This window comes from Delphinus delphis, chromosome 17 (assembly GCF_949987515.2).
Source record: "Delphinus delphis chromosome 17, mDelDel1.2, whole genome shotgun sequence".
In the NCBI taxonomy this organism is placed as follows: Eukaryota; Metazoa; Chordata; class Mammalia; order Artiodactyla; family Delphinidae; genus Delphinus; species Delphinus delphis.
The window spans coordinates 78,219,294-78,238,554 of NC_082699.1; the positions used below are offsets into that span (position 1 = coordinate 78,219,294).

The 19,261-nt window shown below is 46.5% G+C and overlaps 1 pseudogene; it reads right to left on the reverse strand.

The window, feature by feature from the left end:
• Window positions 1-19,261, reverse strand: part of LOC132440354 (maestro heat-like repeat family member 5) — a 39,696-nt pseudogene that overhangs the window by 15,250 nt on the left and 5,185 nt on the right.

Below are 19,261 nucleotides of genomic sequence, written 5' to 3' on the forward strand. Positions count from 1 at the left end.
AGGGAACCCTTGTACACTGTTGGCGGGAATGTAAATTGGTGCAGCCAGCATGGAGAACGGTATGAAGATTCATCAAAATACTAAAAAGTGAACCACCACGTGATCCAGCAATCCCTCTTCTGGGAATTTATCTGAAAAATGCGAAAACACTAACTTGAAAAGATGCATGCACCCCCACATTCATAGCAGCATTATTTACAATTGCCACGATATGGAAACAACCTCATTGCCCATCAGCACACGAATGCATAAAGAAGATGTAGCATATATATATAATGAAATATTATCCAGCCATAAGAAAGAAGGAAATCGTGCCGTTTGAGACAACATCGATGGACCTTGAGGGCATTAGGTTTAGTGGAATAGGTCAGACAGAGGAAGATAAATACCACATGATCTTGCTTACATGTGGAATCCAAAATGAAAACAAAACCCAAAGCAAACAAACAAAGACTCAGCTCATATCTACGGAGAACATGCTGGTGGTTGCTAGAGGTGAGCAGGCAGAGGTAAGCGAAATGCTGAAGAGGGTCAAAAGATACAGACTTCCAGGTATAAAATAAGTTAAGTCCCGGGGACGTAACGTGCGCACCGCGACCGTAGCTGTTAACGCTGTGTGGTATATTTGCAACTTGCTAAGAGAATAGCTCAGCACAAGGACAAAATATCTGTAACTGTGAATGATGATGACTGTTAACTAAACTTACTGTGGTGATCATTTCACCCCACCACCCCTCCCCCCAAAAAGAAATAAGACAGAGAAAGAGTTCCTAGGAGTGAGAGTGGTTGCCATGAAGACACAGAGGAACCTGAAAGCATGTCAGAAAGTGACAGAAGCCAACCTGAAAAGGCTACGTATGGTATGATTCCAGCTCTGTGACATTCTGAAAAAGGGAAAACCATGTAGACAGTCAAAAGGTCAGTGGTTGCCAGGGGTTTAGTGGGAGGGAGGGATGAATAGGCAGCGCACAGGGGGTTGGGGGGCAGTGAAACTAACCTGTATGATGCTGTAATAGTGAATGCTTGTCACTCACTGTACATGTGTCCAAATCCCTAGCATGTACACCCCCAAGAGCAAACTGTAATGTAAACTATAGACTTTAGTTAATAATAATATATCAATATTGGCTCATCAATTGTAGCAAACATACCACACTAAGGCAAGATGTTACCAAGAAAGGAGCCTGGCAGGGGAGGGAAGTACATGGAACTTTGCACTTTCTGCTTAATTTTTCTGCAAACCTAAAACAGCTCCAAAAAAAGAAAAGCCTATTTAAAAAAATGGAAAGAGACATACAATGCAATACTAAAGGAAGGAAAACGGGTGTTACTAGATTTGGATTAGAATAGACAATCAAGATTGAAGAATCTACATTAATATCAGGGTGGTGGAAAAAGGTCTCCAAAGACTACAGGCAGCATGATACTCTTTATATAAAATTATTGAAACTACAAATAAAATGTTTTTAAGAATATGTTTAGATGCAATCTCACTATATAAAAAGAAAGCAAAAAAATGAGGGTGGATGAGCCAGGGGGATGGAAGCAGTGACGGTGGGCAGCCCTGTCCTTAGATGTAGTTCATAACTAGGGCCCTGGCTTTTGTACGGGTGACAGCTTCACAAGTGTGCATTCGATTACTGAGGAGAATCCTTGCTCTAAGTAAAGAACTAAATTAAAGCAGGCCATGCATAGAGCCGTGATGGACGAGTGTGACAAAGCCAGGATTATTCCTAGTCCAGCTTTGAGGGCCAGGGCAGTAAAAGCAGTTGCCCGAGGGTGAAAGAGGAAAAAGAGAAAACGAGGAAGCTGGGCAACGATTCTAAAAGTTATGTAGAAATGCAAAGGGCCAAGAATGGCCAAGACAGTCTTGCGGAAGGAGGAGGGGGAGGCCTTTCTGGATCAAGGGAGGTGAATTAATATATAAGTTGTAGGAATGAGAACCTTGGCTGTTGGCCTAGGCACAGACAAGCAGAGCAGTGCCGAGCAGGGAGAGCCCAAAGGCAGCTCCCCAGCACACAGCTCTTTTTTTAAAAAAAATGTATTTATCATTTTATATTTATCTCTGGTTGCATTGGGTCTTTGTTGCTGCGTGCGGTCTTTCTCTAGTTGTGGCTCGTGGGCTCAGTAGTTGTGGCATGTGGGCTTAGTTGCTCTGCAGCATGTGGGATCTTCCCGGACCAGGGCTCGAACCCATGTCTCCTGCATTGGCAGGCGACTTCTTAACCACTGCGCCACCAGGGAAGTCCCTCAGCACACAACACTTGACTGCAGGGAGCAAGCACCCAGAGCTGCAGGAACAGGGTGGGGAACTCGAGAAAGGATGCTGGACGTTTAGAAGAAACTGGAGCCCGATTAGCACCTCCATGATGTGGGTGGTTGGAGGGCTGAATGAGATAGGCAAACTCTAGGATATTTATAAGGTAATGTCTGAGAATGAATGATGGAACTTGGAACTCCTTTTCATCAAAGGACCTAGTAAGGGAGCGAAAGGAAAGCTGCAAAGTGGAAGAAGATATTTAACATAGAATCAGCTGAGACCTTGTATCCAGATTACTGTACATAAAGAATTCCTAGAAATCGATAAGAAAAAGAGGGACGACCCAACAGAAAAATGTGCAGGATACCTGAACAGGCATCACCAAAGACGCCGTTCCAATGGCCAAAAAGGGCATGAAAAGATGTACAACCTCCTTATTTAATCAGCAAAGTGAAAATTAACATGGAAATATGATTAATACTACCCACAAGATTGGCTAAAATTTTGATGGTTGACTAGAAAGTTGATGTTAAGTGTTCGTGAAGAGGTAGAGCAACAGGAACTCTTCAGGTGGTTTAAGTACTTTAGAAACATTTTGCATCATATGTTAGTGTTGGTGCCACGCCTACACTATGGAAATTGAATGCAGATGTGCCTCAGAGCACATGTATGACCAAACTCACAGCAGCGTTAGCCACAGACCTAAACCCAAATGTCCATCCATAGTAAGAAGGGTACCTGGTGTTCATAGGATGGGATCCTACACAGCCACCAAAATGAATGAACTCCAGCTATATGGAACATATCGGGAGGAGGCTTAAGCACAAGATGTTGAGGGAAAAAGCCAGATAACGAAAGAATACTGGAAGGGCTCATATCACACCATTCTGTTTATATTTTAGGACACACCACCATTATCTCACGCACTACTAAGAAAGAAAAGGTATCCAAGATGGGAGTCTAATAGGGGCCCCACCAAAAAGGTTGGACCCCAAGGGCTGTGTGTACAGTGTCAATGTGATAAAGCAAAACAAAAGGAAATAAAACCCCTGGCTTGCAGAAAGAACAGCGAGAAAACCGGTGCTCACTGAGCACACTGTGGGGAAGGAGGATGGCGCTCCTGAGAATCCAAACCACAAAACCCACTTTGGGGTCTGAATCGCACCACCCTTGTGCCCCCCACCAAACACCCTCCAACAGAGACTTTTAAACTTGAAGCGGTCTCAGGATGAGAGTGCCCCCGGGGGACTGAGAACCCTACATCATTCCAGGTGTAAGGCACCATCAATGTAAAATGTGCTCCCACTTGATGTGTGAAAAATGTGCTTCTTAGAACTGAGGAAATAAGGTATAAATTCCAATACAGATAAAACTGAACTATAGACCTGGGCAGCTGAGGACAACGGTGGCTGCCTGGGTACCCCCCCCCCCCCACCTCTCAGAATTTCCTTGAAAAACAACACAGCAGGAAGAAGAGAAAATTAAACCACACAATGCGACCTCAGAGAACACCCAGACTTCAACACAGTATAAGCAGAAGAGAGCTCTGCCAGCCCCGGCCTGCAGTCTCTCACACTCCCACCCCACCCCTGTTCCACCATGAGGCTCTGTGGCAGATAAAAGGAGGATGAGAGAAACTATGGAGAGGGGAGGAGACAGGACCTGGCAACAGGGCTCAGAATTGATCTAAATCACCTTCAGGAAGACAAAGTCCATCTTAAGTCTGAAAATATGAAACAATAAAGAAGAAAGACACCAGCTAAACCAGAGCACTGACCACAAGAAAGGGACTGAAAAGAATGTTCATTTGAAGGGCGGCATTCAACACACACAGCTTTGGGGAGAAAAAAAGGGCAAAAAAGAAAGAAGTACCCTTTGAAATTGGTTGGTGAAAGGTAATGGCACAAAAAGGAAAAATTTAAGGTCCTACAAGAGAAAAAGGACACCCCATACTGGAGGATACATAATCCTTTCACCTACCACCAAAACTAAAAATCTGCTAAGTTACCTGGACTTTGGTATACTGACAGAAGAGGGTGCCATTGAACTTGAAATTCTACAAAACAGTCTAATAGTGTTGCATATAAACAGGAGAAAAATTAATAGACCCATAGAGTTACTGCAAAAACCCCTGGAAAACAAAAGCACACATCCAGGGCTTCCCTGGTGGCTCAGTGGTTGAGAGTCCGCCTGCTGATGCAGTGGACATGGGTTCGTGCCCCAGTCTGGGAAGATCCCACATGCCGTGGAGCTGCTGGGCCCGTGAGCCAGGGCCGCTGAGCCTGCGCGTCCGGAGCCTGTGCTCCCCAACGGGAGAGGCCATAACAGTGAGAGGCCCGCGTACCGCAAAAAAAAAAAAAAGCACACATCCAATGAGAAAATTCCTCCCCTGAAAAACAACCATGATTCAGATAAAAGTGTAAGACAGCACCCCACATGCAGGCCAATATACTCAAGCAAGCCTTTAAAGATATGAAAAACCACCTTGAATTATAAATGCAAAAAGGACCAAAAAAAAAAAGCCTCTAATAAGAAAGGAAAAGAGAGTTGATTGAATTCAGAAGTGAAAAAAAGAATTCAAGGTGCTCAAGAGAGAGAAGACTCAAATGAAAACTAGAAAGGGGCATTGAGGAAAAGTAGAAAGACCACCAAGAGAATAAAGATGAATTTAAGAGACGTAAAAAGGGTCACAGAGAAAGTAGGAGAAATGGAAGACAGGCAAGGAAAGACTAGCATTTGAATTACTGGAGTCTCTGAAGAAGAAAAACAACAAACTACTATTTAAAACTATAGTAGTAGAACTACTATTTAAAACTATAACCAAGAGAGAAATAGGTGAGGGAGATAAAGAGATACAAACGTCCAGTTACAAGATAAATAAATCACAGGGATGAAACATACAGTGTTGGGAATATAGTCAATAATAATGTAATATTTTTGTGTGGCGACAGATGGTAACTAGACTTATCATGGTGATCATTTTGAAATGTATAGAAATATAGAATCATTATGTTGTGCACCAGGAACTAACACAGTGTTGCAGGTCAATTATACTTCAAAACAAACAAACTCATAGAAAGAGAGACCAGATTTGTGGCTACCAGAGGTAGGGGTTGGGGGAGGGGGAATTAGATGGAGGTGGTCAAAAGGTATAAACTTTCAGTCATAAGATAAAGAAGTACTAGGGATGTAATGTACACCATGATTAATAGAATGAACACTGCTGCGTGTTATATATGAAACTTGTTAAGAGAGTGAATCCTGAGTTCTCATCACAAGGAAAAAAATTTCTTTTTCTTTTCTTTTGTATCTAATGCCATGGTGAATGCTCACTGAACTTACTGTGGTCATCATTTCATGATCTATGTAAGTCAAATCATTATGCTGTACACCTTAGACTTATCCAGTGTTGTATGTCCAATTATGTCTCAATAAAACTGGAAGAAAAAAATTACAACCTAGAGAACTTTCCAGAAACAATAACAACAAAAGACTTAAATCTACATATTCAAAAGACTCAGTGGGTACCTGGGAAAATTAACACAGAATGATCAAGTCTGAGACATTTCTTAGTAAAATTGTTATATTTCAAAGATAAAGAAAAAATTTCCAAGGTCTCCAGACAAAAAGATCAAATAACTTACAAAGGCAAAAAAAAAAAATTTTTTTTTTCTCATCAGACTTTTCAAAAACAAAGCAAGGCAACAATTGAGCAGCATTAAAAAAATACTTAGCGGCTTCCCTGGCAGTCCAGTGGTTAACACTCTGTGCTCCCAATGCAGGGGACACGGGTTTAATCCCTGGTCTGGGAAGTAGGATCCCACACGGAGCATGGCATGGCCAAAAACAAAACAAAAGACAAACAATAAAAAAACTTAATAAAAGAAAGTGTGAACCAAGGACTTTATATCCAGCCTAGCTGCCCTTCATAAAAGAACCTAGGGTGTTCTGAATCCATGAACCTTCTTGAGGAATCTCAGAGGACAAGCTTTGTCAAGCTAAGAGATGACTAGAAATCTTTGGCAAAGGGACCTAGGGTGAGTGTGTGTACTCACTAAAAACAAATGTAAGGAGGAAGGTGGATGACTACACTGCGAATTTTGAAGTGTGCAAATGAAAACAGAAGGAGAAGGGACGAATAATCTCACTGGTTGTTATATGGGCAGTGGATGGGAGTTTAAGGATGTCAATAAAAATGGGTAAACCAGATATTAAAAGGTTAAATAAGAAAACAAGGGACTAAGGGCATTAAAATAGGTTAGGAGTACAAACATAGCAACTAGAACAAAAATACAACCCTTCCTAAATTAAAAAGACTACTAAAGCTCAAAGAATACACATCTCATAGAAAATAAAAAACAGCAAATAAAACACGTGCAATTACAAAATATGATGACAGAGTTGAGATTCAGCATAGCCGCCATATCAATAAATGTGAATGGACTTAACTCACCTATTAAAATAAAAAGAGTTTCAATTTGGATTACAGATCAAGACCAAACTTTATGCTATATATAGGATGATACCTAAAGCAAATGGATTCTGAAAGGTTAAAATAAAAGCACGGGCACATCCGTACTGGGCAAATGGGAAAAAACAGGGGAGCAGAGGCAGTGATGCTGCTAAGAAAACTCAAGCCCTCAAAGCATCAACTGTGACAAGGCAGGGCACTTTTTAACGCTGAAAGTCACAATTCATAAAGAAGATATAACACTTACGAATATGGGCACCAAATAACATTATGAACCTTATGAAGTAAAAATCTTATGAAGTAAAAACTACAGGAGATGGAAGGATACATAGATAGAAACACATTAACAATAGGAGACTTTAACACATCATTCTCAGGACAAGGCAGATCAAATGGACACAAATTAAGCGAGGAGGTAGAAGACCTAAACACCACAATCAGTAAAGTAAACCTTACAGGTACATAGCAAGTCCTACACCTGATAACAGGAAAAAACACCTTTTCAAGTGCCCATAGAATCTGGGGTCTCACCATGAATGACTGCTCTGACCTTGAGTGTCTGGGTGGGTCCGCTCACTCTGGGGAGTGGCTGTGCCCCAGTGGCTCTGGCCTCCATAAGCTGCCCACCTCCCACCTCCTGTGGCCTGCACTGGCTCAGGTCCCTAGCCCTGCCCAGTAGGGTGTTGCTGTCTGATCTCTCCCTGCTCACTGTCCTGCTGGTACCAAGCCTGAGCTGTGAGGCTGCTGTTTGATGCTGAGCAAGGTCCCGTGTGGGGTTGGGGAGCCTACCAGAGGCTGGAGGTGATGTGGATGGCCTGGTGGCGAGTCGACGCGCACAGCGTGTCCTGGGGCTCCTTCTCCATCAGAAGCTGGAAATCCCAGGTGAAGGCTGAGTCACTCACACCTGGGCCTATGTCACTTCCACCACCAAGTCTCAACCCTGCCTAAAGACCTTGGTGCCCCGCACCCCTGTAACCCCCAGGATTATGCTCTAGACCCTCACCTACCCAGGTGGGTCTCTGTGGCCTGGCCCCCACTTAGACAACTAGAGCATAGACTTTAGAATAGACAAGTCACGTCTGAATCCTGGCTACCCCCATACGAGTTGCATGACCTTGGGCAAGTCTCCAAACTGCTCTGAGCTTCTTTTATTCACAGAAAACATGATGTTCTTGCCCTTGTGTTACACATGAGGCAAAGCATGAGAAGCAGAGTGTCTGAGTCCCAGCAGGGTCTCAGTAAATGAGAACCGTTATTATTTTTATTATCACTATATAATCGTCCATCACTTGTGTGTTTCCTCCACTACCCCAGGGGTTCTGTGAGGCCAGAATCTCTAGTAACTAGTGGTGTGAGCTAGGTCAGTATTAGCAGAATGGACGGCGCTGGCCTTTCTGGGTCTCAGCCACATCAGCTGTGCAGCGGATGTAACTGGCCAGCTCAGGGTCCCTGTAGGAACCAAGTCATGTGGGGGCCATGGATGTGCTTCCAGGTGTGAAAGCCTGAGGGGCTTGTACACGCTCTAGAAATCCAATCAGCCCAACCTTTTCCAGTGGGTGCCTCTCATGAATGTTGCTGCTCTGAGGGAGGTGCCCCCTCTGTCCCGGGAAGCCCTTCCTCTGCCCCAGGACCTTGCACTCACCATCAGACACTCGAAGAGCTCAGAGACCTGGGAGAGCGCGTAGCTTTGGGCGCCCTCGTTGTGGCTGACAGCCCCCACCAGCATGAGGATGGCCATGAGGAAGCTCTGCTTCAGGGTTTCGTCCTGGCAAGGGGTCAGGTGGTGGGGCAAGGGGGCGGGGTCAGGGAGTGGGAACACCAGAGGGGCAGGAGAGCCGCAGTCACATGTGGCAGCAGGGCCGCCGCTCAAGGGGGCTCAGCAGAGGCCTCCAGCTCTGGGGCCACGTAGCTGGGTGTTTTTTTGACGCGGGAACCGGTGATTTTGTTTAGCAATGCGAATACGTCGATGAGGCTTAAGCATCAGGAGGTGCCTGTAGGAAGCTCAGTGTTCAGCTTCTCGTGATGTGTGGCCACCCCAGGCCCAAAGGCCTCAAGTGTGCGGTGGTCTCACAGGCTGCATAGCCCCTCAGAGTTACCAGGGTGGAAGCCCCTGGTGCGGGGTGTAGAGTCAGGGGACCGTCATCACAGGCTGTGACGGGCAGTCACCCGGACTTCCAATTCCCCCGAGTGAGAGCCCAGGGTTTTCTTTAAGGGGGGCGGTGGAGGGAGGGGGTCCTCATGGAAGCCCATGAAGCCTTAGGTGGGAACGATGGAGTAGGAGCCCAGGGTGGTGGGGGAGTGGGGAGGTGGGCTTCAAGGCCCTGGAAGGTCTGGAATTCTCAGACCCCGGTTCTGGTGGGCTCAGGGGGCCACGGGGGGTCACACCCAGAAGTTGTAGTGGAAGAAGAAAATCATCCGTGACAAGACCTTGTCCACCCATGGGAGGATGCGGGTCTTGGCCTTGTCCGCCCTCTGGCCACAGGCCAGGAGATGATGCTCGCCCACCTCCACCGCATGTCCTCCGAGTTCTGGACACAGAACAGCAGGCGGATTCTTAACCACTGTGCCGCCAGGGAAGTCCTCGTCCACATTTTTGCATGCATTCTCAAGTTCACTTCTCTATTTCTGCTCTGAATTTTATTATTTCATTTCTGCTGCTTAGTTTCAGTTTTTTTAAAAATTTAGTTTAATTAATTATTTTTTTATACAGCACGTGCTTATTAGTTAGCTATTTTATACATATGTGTATATATGTCAATCCCAACCTCCCAATTCAGTTTAACTCACTCTTGGTTTCAGTTTAACTCGCTCTTCTTTCTCTAGTTTCCTCAGGTGGATCTTTGGGAGGGAATGAGTCTGCCTAGTACAGGTTGTTTCCAGTTTGAGGCTCTTATGAGTAAGGCTGCCGGGAACATGCCTGTATGTGTAATTTTGTGTACGAATGTTTCATGCCTCTGGGGTTAATACCTAAAAGTGGAACTGGTGAGTCATAACTGTATAAGACAATGTCGATTTTCCAAGGAGGTTTCACCATCCCACCAGCAGTGTGAGTTTCCCCGCCAGCATTTGGTCGAGTCTTTCTCTTTCCTTTGAGCTCTGTCCTGGGTGGGTAGTGGCAGCTCCCCGGGTTTTAATTGACATTTCACTGAGGATTCAAGATGTTGACTGTTGTTTCTTTGGCTTTTGGTCATTCATATGCCTTCCTTTGTGACATACCTATTTAAATCTTTGATTCACTTTTGCAATTGGTCTGTTTGTCTTTTTCTCCCTGATTTTGTAAGAGTTCTTCATTTATTCTGAATACAGTCCCTTGTCAGATATATGTCTTGTGAATATTTTCTCCATGTCTGTGGTTTCCCTTTTTTCACTTTCCTCACAGTATTGTCTGATGAGCAGAAGCTTTAATTTAGATGAAATCTAATTAATCTATTTCTTTTTTTCTTTTTATGATAAGTGCTTTCTGGGTCCTAAGAAATATTTACCTACCCCAAGGTTGGCGAGATTGTCTCCTGTGTTTTCTTCTAGAAGTGTTTTCGTTTTTTTATATTTAGGTCTTGGGTCCATCTCAAAATTAATATTCATGAAAGGTTAAAGACAGGCATTAAAGTTCTTTTTTCCCCCTAGATACGCAATTGTTGTAGAACCATTTGTTCAAAAGACTCCCCATTGAATTGCTTTGGTACCACTGTAAAAGAAATTAATCGACCATATGAGTGTGGTTTTATATTGGAGTTTCTATTCTGTTCCATCGATTTATTTGTTTAATCTCTGTCAGTTCTCACTGTCTTGTGGACTATAACTATATAGGAAATCTTGAAATCAGGTAGTGTAATTCTTCTAACTTTGCTCTTTTTCAAGATTGTTTTGGCTATTCTAGGTCCTTTGAGATATCCATATAAACTTTTAACTTATAGATTATGTTTAATTCTATAATAAAGTTAGTTGGGATTTTGATTGGCATTGCACTGAATCTATAAATCAACTTTGGGAGAACTGACATCTAAACATTATTGACTCCTGTTATCCATGATCATATAGCTCCATTTATTTAGGTTTTCTTTAATTTCTCTTTGCAATGTTGGTAAAGATCTTGAACATATTTTGTTAAATTTATCTGAGTCTCTTATGTTTTTCATGTGGCTGTGTCATTGTGTTTTTAAACCTTACTTTCCAATTGTTTGTTGTTAGTATATAGAAATTCAATTGACATTTGCATGTTGATTTTGTATCCTGAGATCTAGCTAAATTCAATTATTAGTAATTAATAGTTCTAGCATTAAAAAACAAACTTTTGTGAGATTTTCTGTGTATGCAATTATGTTGTCTGCAAAGGAGGCTGGCTTTACATTTTCCATTGCAATCTGTGTCTGAGTTCCCGTTCCTCTTACCTTACTGCGCTGGTTAGGACTTCAGTGCAACGTTGACCAGAAGTGGAGAGGGTGGACATCTTTGCCTTATTCTGATCTTAGCGGGAAGGTGTTCATTTATTTGTGACTAGGTATGTTAGTTGTAGGGTTTTCATAGATGTCAGTTTCCTCCTATTCCTACTTTGTTGAGAGCCTTTCTCTTTGTGATGTTGTGATTTATAATAAAAATATATATTTGGTCTTCATCTCTATTTTCATCTGGCACAGAACTTCTAAAACCCTTTCCTAAGTGATTGGAGCAGTAAAGGTGTCTTTTGTTGTTCATAACAAGCCCGGTTCCGCTTTTGGAAAGCTCTTAGGTAACCACAGGATGGGGGCAAGTTGTCAGGGAAACCAGTCATGGTTAAAGGGTTGGAACTTTCATTCGCTCCTCAACTTTCAGAGAGGGGAGAGGGGCTAGAGATTGACTTTAATCACAGTGGCCAGTGATTTCATTAATCGTGTCTATTAACAAAGCCTCCGTTAAAAGCCCCAAAGGACTGGGATCTGAGAAATTCCATGCTGCTGAACGTGTGTGGACTTTTTTGTATATTGCCGGATTTATTTTGCTAATATTTTGTTAAAGACTTTTGAGTCCATCTTCATGAAGGATATTGGTCTGTAGTTTTGTTGTAATGTCTTTGTCTGGCTTTGGTGTCAGAGTTGTGCTGGTCTTATGAAAACGTTTTGGAAGTGTTTCTTCTTCCTCTATTTTCTGAGAGAATTTGGATAGAATTGGTATTACTTCTGCCTTAACTTGTGATAGAAAATTAACCAGCAAAGTATCTGGGCCTGGAGTTTTCTTTGTGGGAAGGTTTATAAAATATGACTCCAGTTTCTTTAATACAGGACTTCTCAGACTTTCTGTTTCTTCTCGCGTCAGTTTGGTAGTTTGTGTTTTCTAAGGAGTTAGTCTATTCAATCGAAATTGCCTAATTTATTGGAATCATATTTTATTACCATTCCATATTAAAGGATGTGCAGTGATATTCTTTCTTTGCTGTTACTGAATATTTTTTATTTTCTTGATCAGCCTATCAAGGAGCTTATCATTGTATCAATCTTTTTGAATAACCTGCTTTTGGTTTTATTCACTCTCTACTGCTTGTCCGTTTAAAAAGTTTCTTTGATTTTTACTCTACTTTTTATTATTTTCTTCCCTCTACTTACTTTGGACTTAATTTGCACTTTCGGGGATAGTTTCTTAAAATGGAGGTTTAGGAAATAGATTTTATACACTTTTTTCTTTTCTAATATAGGCATTAAAAATATAAATTTCTTCTAAGCATTGTTTTTTGTTGAACCCCACAGATTTTCAAAATTTCATATTGTGTTTTACTTATCATTCAGTTCAAAGTATTTTCTAATTTCCTTTGTGATTTCTTCTTTGACCTATGGAGTATTTAAAAGAGTGTTGTCTAACTTCCAAATATTTGGAATTTTTCCAGATGTATGTTTGCTATCGTTCTGTAATTGATGTTCTGGGCAGAGAATGTACTCTGTTTGATTTCAGTCCTTTTAAATTTATTGGAACTTGATATATGGCCCAGCAAATGATCTATCTTGGTGAATGTTCTATTTACATTTGAAAGGAACGTCAATTAGATCAATTTGGTTAATTACGTTGTTCAAGTCTTCTGTGTCCTTGTGATTTTCTGTCTCATTTTTCTATTAATTACTTGTATTGCTGCTGCTGCTGGTGTTATTTCCACTAAATGCCATTTAATTACTACTATTCTGCTGCTACTATATGATAATAATAACTAATGTAGGGAGTGAGGGCTTCCTGTCTGTCAGGCACAGTGCCAAACACTACGTGGATTATTTCCTGTCATCTCACAACGAACATTTGAGGTTGGTACTTTTACCCCCATTTGACAGAGGAGGAAACTAAGGTACGGAGAGGCAAAGTAGGTCATCCGACACGCAGCTGTGATTGGTTGAATCTGGACTTAAACCCAGGTCTGCCAGGGCGCCATGTCCCTTTTCCCGACCACACAAAACCTTCACGTGGTGTGTGGCCGGAGATGGACCAGCACGACACCATCCTCGGCTGTGGCAACTTCAGTCCACGCCGACCTCTTCTTTCCTCCCTTGGTCTCAGATCTGGCCTCTGCATCCTCTCTGGGCCCCTCAGTCACAGATCCAGCCCCCAGGGTGGGTGGGAAGGACACTTACCCTGTGCCAGGTGCCTAGAGACCAAGGTTCAAATCCCAACTCCACAGAGACCAGTCCCATGACTGTGGTCAAGTCCCCTCCCCTCCAAACCTGTTACTCATCTGTAACAGCCTCGCCCTGCCTCCCCCTCTGTCCCCTCCCTCCCCTCCCTCCCTGATCTCCTCCCTCCTCCCAGGGCTGAGCGGGTGCCTCCCATCCCCCATCATCCCGGCAGAAGGGCTTGTGGCAGAGCTCCCTCCCTACTTGGGCCAGCTGCTCTTCCCAGCAAGCCTTCTCTCTCTCCTTGAAGATCTCCTCTGTGGGGCGGAGGACGGGTCCCTGGAGGCCAGACCTGATGTCCATGGCCAGGACCGGGTCTTGGGCTCCATCTCCCCCATCCCTTGGAGACGACTGATGTCCTGCCTCTGCCTATTCTGGCTCCATTGGGGAGGTGAGCTCAGAGGATGGCGAGCCAGAATTGGGCTCAGGGTCCAGAAAGCTGGTCTGGAGTTGTGGCCCTGCCACACTTGCTGTGTGACCTCAGGTAGGTCACGTTCCCTCTCTGGACCTCAGGCTCACCAATGGTAAATGGAGGGTTCCCTCTGGGCATGGTTGCTTGGGATGTACTTGGGTCCCCTCAAGGGTGGGGAAACAAGGCTCAGAGAGGGGCACACTGGGAGGCTGCAAGCTTTTACGGAACTTTGGAAACCCAACCTCAGGGGGAGCGGCTGCTTCAGGGATGGCCCTGGGGGTTTCGGAGGTCACCCAAGGCAAAGAGGGACCTCCACCCAGCCTGCCAGCCCCAGGCACGGGGTGCAAAGCTGAGCTAAGAGTCCACACTCCCAAGCACGGCCTCTGAGGCCTCCCCGCCAGGCTTCCTTGTAGAGAGCAGGGCCTGCCACGCCCCTTTCCTCCCCCTGACCTCAGCCCCTCGCCGAGGCTGCTGACCAGCTCCTCCCCAAGGCCCTGAGGTGTACTCACACCATTCCCTCCTCAAACTCCTACTCATCCCTCAAGGCATGGCTCAGACTTGGCTGCCTGCTCCGGGAAGCCCTCCCTTGTGGCCACCAGGGCCGCCCGGTACCTCCCCCGCTGGGCAGAAGGGAGCTCAGCTCATGCTTGTGAACGGATGAATGAGCGAGGGATGAGAGCTGGCGCGTGCCTGCCTGGGAGGCTGTGAGCTCCTGAGGGCAGAGCCGGGCACGTGACAGGCGCTCAGTGTTTGCTGTCCTGCATTAGCTGAGCCTCATGCTGGCAAGACCCTTCCCTGTAAGTCCTCTCTGGGGGTTCTCAGAGACCCCCACTATCCAGGCGGTCCTTCCAGTGGCTCAGAGGCAGCGGCTGCTGAGGAAACACAGAGACCTGGACCCCACAGGCCCAGGACGTGAGGCTGGGTGACCTAGGCCCGTCGCACAGCCTCTGTGAGCTTGGCCTCCCCGCCTGCCAGTGATCCGGGGAGAGGACCACGTGGCAGGGCAGGCCTGCCTCCTGGGCTTCCTCGCTCCGTCCCGATTCTGTCCAGGCCTGTTGTCGAAATGCTGACAGCGGGAGCACGGGCTAGTGGGGATGGGCAGCTCGGCTAGCCGCTGGTGCCCTACCCTGGGAGTCCCGAAGTGGCCCAGGCTGGCCGAGGGGAGATGGGCTGCGGGAGTGCTCGGGCCATAGCCCATGGCCCTCTGGCACGGGGATGCTTCACTGTTGCACAGCCTGTGTGTGTCCCGCGGATCAGCAGCCCTGCACGCCCCCTCCTGCTCTCTCCTCATGACCTCCCCCTCCCCCTGCTGGCCTGGGGACAGAGGGTGGCCCAGCCCAGGCCCTGAGCACGGGACATACCGTTAGAGGTCAGGACGCCCATCACGTAGAGGAGGCTGCGGTGCGGGAGGACGCCTGACAGGACCTCGGTCTCCAGGTGCTGGGCCACCAGCCGCCAGCAGTGCCTGCAGGTGGCCACCAGCACGTTGCTGGCCGCGTCCCGGTAGCCCTCCTCCAGCTCCCGGGTGCGGGCAGAAAGGAAGAGTGGTCTGGTTTGGTGGGCAGGACGGCTACCATCCACCCGGTTTTTCGATAGAAAACTGAGACCGAGGAAGGCCGACATGCATAGCTGGCAGGTGAAGATCGGGTCCAATCTCAGGCTCAGAGCTGCACGTGCCTGTCAGCATCCCCGGCCCGCTGACTGGTCCAAGACCCGTCATCATTCTTCTTGCTTCTGAGCCTTTGCTCGTGCTGTACCTCCTGCCTGCCTTACGGTTCCCACTTGCCCTGTCTATGCAAACCCTAGCCCTGCATTTGGTGGCATCTGAAAGTGAGGGGGTCTCTGGTCTCTCCCCACGTGATGCTGGTCCCTGTGATGCTGTTTGATCATCCCATGAAATTGTTATATCATTTATAAATTTTTTAAAATTTATTTATTTGTTTTATTTATTTATTTTTGCCTGCGTTGGGTGTTTGTTGCTGCGCGTGGGCTTTCTCTAGTTGAGGTGAGCGGGGGCTACTCTTCGTTGTGGTGCGCGGGCTTCTCATTGCGGTGACTTCTCTTGTTGTGGAGCACGGGCTCTAGGGTATGCGGGCTTCAGTAGTTGTGCCACGTGGGCGCAGTAGTTGTGGCTCGCGGGCTCTAGAGCGCAGGCTCAGTACTTGTGGAGCAAGGGCTCAGTTGCTCCACGGCAATATCTTCCCGGACCAGGGCTCAAACCTGTGTCCCCTGCATTGGCAGGTGGATTCTTTTTTTTTTTGCGGTACGCGGGCTTCTCACTGTTGTGGCCTCTCCCGTTGCGGAGCACAGGCGCTGGATGCGCAGGCTCAGCGGCCATGGCTCACGGGCTTAGTTGCTCCGCGGCATGTGGGATCTTCCCGGACCAGGGCTTGAACCCGTGTCTCCTGCATGGCAGGCGGATTCTTAACCACTGAGCCACCAGGGAAGCCCCTCCATTCATTCTTTTATTCACTCATTCATTAAAAAGCCAGACAGAGCTTTCCCCCAATCATCTACCCAACCATCCATCCCCTGTGACTTTAGGCAAATCATTTCCCTTCCCTAAGCCTCAGTTTCCTCATCTCTGGGGATCATAATAATCTCATCGAGAGACTGTTCAGAGGATGGTGCACACGTGTCCGTCCACTTTCCTCCCTTCCCCCTTGGCTCATTGGACACATGAGATTGACTTGCCCCAAATCATGGCGCTGCTGTCTGGAGGAACCAAGGTTTGATCCCCCTTTGGGGTCCAGGCCTTCCCTCTGCTCCCCACGCCTGCCCTGAGTGGCCCGAGCAGTTCCCACATCCAGGTTGTCTACAAAGTAGTCATGATGGTTTCCAGAACCAGATTGGGGTCCCCGTGAGCCACGTTCTTGATTTTTCGATGACGTACTTCAGGTGGAGGGGGTCTGAACTATTCAGGTCCCGGAGCGTCTTGAAGCAGATGGTTAAAGCAGATGGCAAGAAAGTGTGAAGATCGGTGTGCTGTAGGAATGTCACATTGTGCTAACAGGGCTGGGTGGGCAGCGAAGGGGTAGGGCTGGGAATGGGAAACAGTGATCTGAAAGGGAGGGCTGGGAACTGAACACACTGGGAAATCCTGGGCCTCCTGACTGTTCTGTCAGTCCTTCCGGGGTTCAAGGTAAGATGAGAAGCAAGAAAGCAAGCAGGGAATGCATCCTTGTTCACCCATGCGTATTTCCATCCATTCACTGATTCATCCTCCTTTTCATGCATCCATTTACCCATTCATCTATCACCCACCTATCCATCAATCCATCCATTAATAAACGTATCCATCTACCTACCCATCCACTCATAAATTCATCTATTCATCCATCTACCCACTCTTCATCCATTTAAAAATTCATCTACCCATCCATCCATTTATCCATCCATCCACCCATCCCTCTGTCCCTCCATCTATTCATTCCTTCATCCTTTCATCCTCCATCCAGTCACCCAACATTCAATGATGTTCATTCACTGTGTGGTCATAGGGCTGTGTGTGCGGCTTAAAGGGGAGTCAAGGCCCAGCTCTGTTCTGAAGGAGCCTCCAGTCCAAGGGAGCCCTACCCAGTATTGGTGGACTTTAGGGAGTTATTACTGGGGAGTTGTATAAAAGGCCCTGGGCACACAGAGGGGAAGGGGTGATAAATCCTGACTAAGGTGGAGAGTCGGGACTGTCTTCTCAGAGGAGGAGGCACTTTAAGTTGGCCTAGAAGGATGAGGGCAAGTCATCCTTTGAATGAGGGGAAAAGCATTCCAGTGAGAGGGCCAGGGGTAAGCTGAGGTTCTAAGGTGTGAAAGGTGCTGAAGGAGAGTGGAGGGTGGTAGGTGAGAGAAGGCATTTTGGATGGTGCCTCAGGAGACATGAAAAGGCCGAGGAGGATGGGCAGGAGGCTCTGCTGAAAGCTGCACTATGTCCACACCTCTTGACACCCCAAGGTCCCAGAGAGTGGACTTCCTCTGGCCCTCGTCCCCAGGACTTCTTTGGGTGGAGGGACTGAGGGGGTCTGCTGGAACCTGACTGCCCTGCCTGAGCCCCGGGGCCAGTGGTCACCTGCGCTGTAGGCTTCCTCCATGAATGTCTTGTGTTCCTTGGGCACCAGGGCGGCCTGGCTGCTCTGTGACTTGCAGAGCAGGATGGTGGTGGGGGGCATCCATCTGTCCCTGGGGGCAGAATCCTGAGGCACGTTTACGTAAGACTGGTTCTTCGTGGATTCAGAGATGTGGGAGGAGATTCTGAAATGGAAAAGGGGCTCCTGGGTGTGTGTGCCTGGGTGCCCTTGTGTGTGTTCATGGATGCAGGTGCAGTAGATGCTGAGAGCCACCTTGGTCTGGATCAGGCTTGGCAGCAGTTTTCTATGCATCCACCCTTCTGTTTAATAGACTGACTGAATCCTGGGAGGAGGGCAGGGGTCTGGAGGCCCAAGGGACACGGTTGAGTGGGCCTGGGGGGGCCTTGTTTCCCAGCAAGTGTTGGTGGGACAGACATGGCTGGCAGGAATTAGAGGACTCAGGATATGGCAACCCCTCTTAATACTAATATTAAGAGGGCCAAGCCCTCTTAATATTGAACTATGAAATGTGTGTCAGATAAAGTCACTCAGAATCCTCCCATGGTTTCCCACTGCACTCAGAGAAAAACCCAAAGTCCTAAAAATGATGAAGATGACACTGGTGCTTCCATCCAAATGGAGTCACAAGGACAAAATTCACCCTCCTGCCTTACATAACTGGAAAACTGGAAAAAATATACGAAACCATGAATAACAGATATTAGGCAGAAAGCAGGGCAGGACAATGATTCCTGATGGATGGAAAACCAGCGAGGCTGGCTCCAAACTGCTGCAGCTTTTGCTGCCTGAAAAACTTCTAATTTGCAGTGCAGGGGGCGGAGCCCAAGAAAACCTAGTGGTCTACTTGAGTTGAGGAAATAGAGGTGGAAGTTTGGGGAGGCCAAAGTGGCCAGAGTTTGCAGGGAAGAATAATAGCAGAGAGCTGCCTAGGGAGGGACTGTGAGCTCTGGACATTTTCAGAGCACCCCCTGCCCCCCAAGTCTTTCTCTGCATGCTGATCAGTACACGTGTGAAAAGAAAGCACCCGAAGGAGCAGAGGAAACAATCCTTGGAGTTTACATAGTCTGAGAGTAGTTCCTGTTTTCATCAGCCAGAGTGGAAAACCTTGTAATTCATAGGGCATTGGTCAGAGTACTATGAATGGTATTATCTCAATAGTGGGGAAAAATTTCAGCCCTAGACAAGAATGCTTTGGCCTGCCCTTATAAAGCTTAAAGGAATGCCTCGAAAGGACCAAATTGTTTTTCAATAATTTAGTTATATGCCAGAACAAAGCTCAAGAATATTTATAAAGTACAGGAATATCCAGTACCCGAAAAGGTAAAATTCACAATGCCTAGCATTGAATGGAACATTACCAGGCATGCAGAAGCAGCAAGAAAATATGACCCATTATGAGGAGAAAAATCAGCA